Here is a 2,912-nt window from a genome sequence, read left to right as displayed (position 1 = left end):
CCTGCATCGTCACCAGTTCTTCCTGGTGTTATCTCAAAGTCAGAGGATTGCCAGGAATCAGGAGACAAAAGCGACCGCGCCACAACGCGGGTGTCCAAAAAGGAAGACAGCAAAAGCTCACAAAGTGATGAAGAATTACACTGCAGTAATAAAACTCTGAGCGAGAGAAGTGAGTCGGATGATTATGAGGAGGATGATGATGTTAGTTTGGTGCTTTCTGATGACTGTGTCCCGTGCGCAACAGAGGACGAGACTCACTACATTACAACACACCAGATCCAGCTCTCGGAGCTGTCGGATCATGAGGGGGACTACGACCTCGGGGTGGGCTCCTCCACCAGCTGGGATATTGAGGATGATAACCGGGTGTACGCTTTTGTAGACTACGCTTCTTTTGACCGCGATGAAGCCGTGGGGGAGAGGAGGGACGGCCGCCAGCCTCGCTCGCAGGGCGCAGCAGCCGTCAGCACTCCGCTTGAAAGTGATCTCTGTGATGCGGCCAAGTTGACCAGCTCAGACGAGAGTGTGTCAAAGCCCCAGCAGCAGCAGTGCAACAGTGGGGAACAGATCCACCTGTCAATCAGAGCCACTTCTCGAGCTATAAATGACCCTAGCAACATACAAGAACAGGAAAGTATTCTTTATAATGCCAATGGGAAGGCAGAGACACTGTGTGACCAGGCGAAGTGTTTCATAGCCCCGCCCAGACGCTTACACGTTGGCGGCAAACTGAGGGGAAAAGAGGTCACTGGGTATTCTAGTGGTACGTCCAGCGCCGTCAGCGAGCTAGACGATGCTGACAAAGAAGTGCGCAACCTGACAGCCAGAGCCTTCAAGAGCCTGGCTTATCCTTACTTTGATGCCATTAACTTCAGCACCTCGAGTGACTCATCTGCATCGGAGCACGGAATAGGGATAAACAGGTGGTCCACATTTGTCGACCTGAAATATGGCAACATGAACATATCACAGGGGCTGGACCAAAGTGTTGGCTCCCACCAAAACTCAACAGCCTCATTTGAAATAGCCCAAAACACAGACAACCAAGGTTATAAGGGTGTTGCACTGGCAAGCATCAAACCACCCACTGGTAAGATCTTCACTCTGAATGGCAATCCCCACAGCGCATCATCAAAGAAAGTAGAACTGATGGGAAAATTCAGTGAGGGTCACAGTGAGGTGTTTAGACTCACAGAGACTCTGAAGTTTCATTGTAATGTCAAATCGGGGATGTCTGGTGGAGAAAGACGCACTGACTTTACACAAAACGCCACGGGATCACGTTCCACAGATGAAGTTACCAACAGTTTGCCAAGCAGCCAGAGGAGAGGGACAAGCAAGCAGCCCTCTAAAACCATGGAAGACACACACAAGAAAGCCATATTCGCCACGAGCCTGATTAAAAATGTGATTTCTAAAAAGATGCAGTTCGAGCAGGAACGCAAAATGGAAAGAGGGGAGATAAGTGAGCCGCATCAGACGCCTTCCCCGTGCTTCGTGCACCAAGAGAGCGACAGTCACAGGGGGAAGGGGAGCTGGGAGCTGCCCAGACAGAGCTCCATGATTTCCGACAGCGGCTCAGACAACGACATAATGTGCGTGGATGAATTAGGGGACTTCGTGGACAGCAGCTCGTGTGATACCAAAAGCGACTCTCGGAGACAAGACACGACCGCTCCCACACCAGAAACTAATCTGGAGCCGGAAAATGAAGCTGGAATCGACACTAAAAAATGCGCTTTGGAAACTTCTAAGAGCACATTGCTTCGCAGCCAGAATAGTGCATTCAGGTGCTGGAAGGACGAGGAGCCAGATTTTCAAAAGGATAACAAAAACGATCATTTTCCAGAGGAAAAGACGGATTCTGCTAAAGACAAAAGGGGCGAGGGGGGACAGTTCTCGGCCGGAAGCGGAAAACTGACTAAAATGTCACATTTGTTTGTGCCAAGTATCCAACTGCTGCCCAGTGACGAGGATGTCAGACAACAGCTGCAGAACCAGAAACATCCTCCATGTGGAGGTGGAGCGGGGATAAACCTGAGCTCTGACAACACCTTATACGTCGCAGAGTCCAGGAGTGTCACTACATCAAAATCACCAGAAATTAAAATTAACCTAAGGAGCGTCAGAAACAATGAAACGGAGCCTTTTGGCGTCTCCAAACCGCGCGCTCCCAATTTAGGCTGTAATGCAACCAGGACAGATGACTTCAAATGCCAGGCGCTGGCTGCATCTTTGAAGGGAGAGTATGCAGATAAAGTGCCGCAATTCATGGTAAGAGACATTCGAGATAATAAAGGAAAGCTACAGACGCCCATTCACCAAGTGAGAGACGTGCGTAAATTGGTTAAAAGCTCCTATCACTTTGTTTCTTCGGATAATAACGACAATCAATCAAACCTCGCCTCTATTGACAGTCACTCTGAGCAAACAAAGCAAACGCCCTATGGAAATGATCATTCTGTGTCCCCCATGGTGATAAAATGTCAGTCAGTGAATACAAATAGTAACGGACAACAATCTGGTAATCTTGAGTTATCTAAACAGCAGTCATTGGACCTAAACTTCTCCCCTTCAGAGGGCGCTAAAAGTGGGCCATTGCAAAAGGCAGCAGGAAGAACGCTCATGGGTACCTCTGATAATTCCTCAGAGGGAGGCAATGGATTGAGATTTGAAAGTAAAATAGCTTCAAGGAAGCAGGAAAAATTATCAGATATCATAGATAAGAAACCCGAATCATGGATGGCAAACCAGGTGGCTTTGGCAAAAATCCAGGCTGCTGTGAAAACCATGGAGCAGCAATATGTGTTTGATCAAAATGAATGGAAGAGGAAGAATGAACCCTGGCCCCTGACAGACAGCAGCTTGCTTTCACTGATAGCCAGCCAGAAGCACGGAGGACTTGAGGAGGA

Source organism: Monopterus albus, unplaced genomic scaffold (genome assembly GCF_001952655.1).
Source record: "Monopterus albus unplaced genomic scaffold, M_albus_1.0 scaffold25.1, whole genome shotgun sequence".
Taxonomy (NCBI): domain Eukaryota; kingdom Metazoa; phylum Chordata; class Actinopteri; order Synbranchiformes; family Synbranchidae; genus Monopterus; species Monopterus albus.
Note: the sequence above shows the minus strand (reverse complement) of the source record.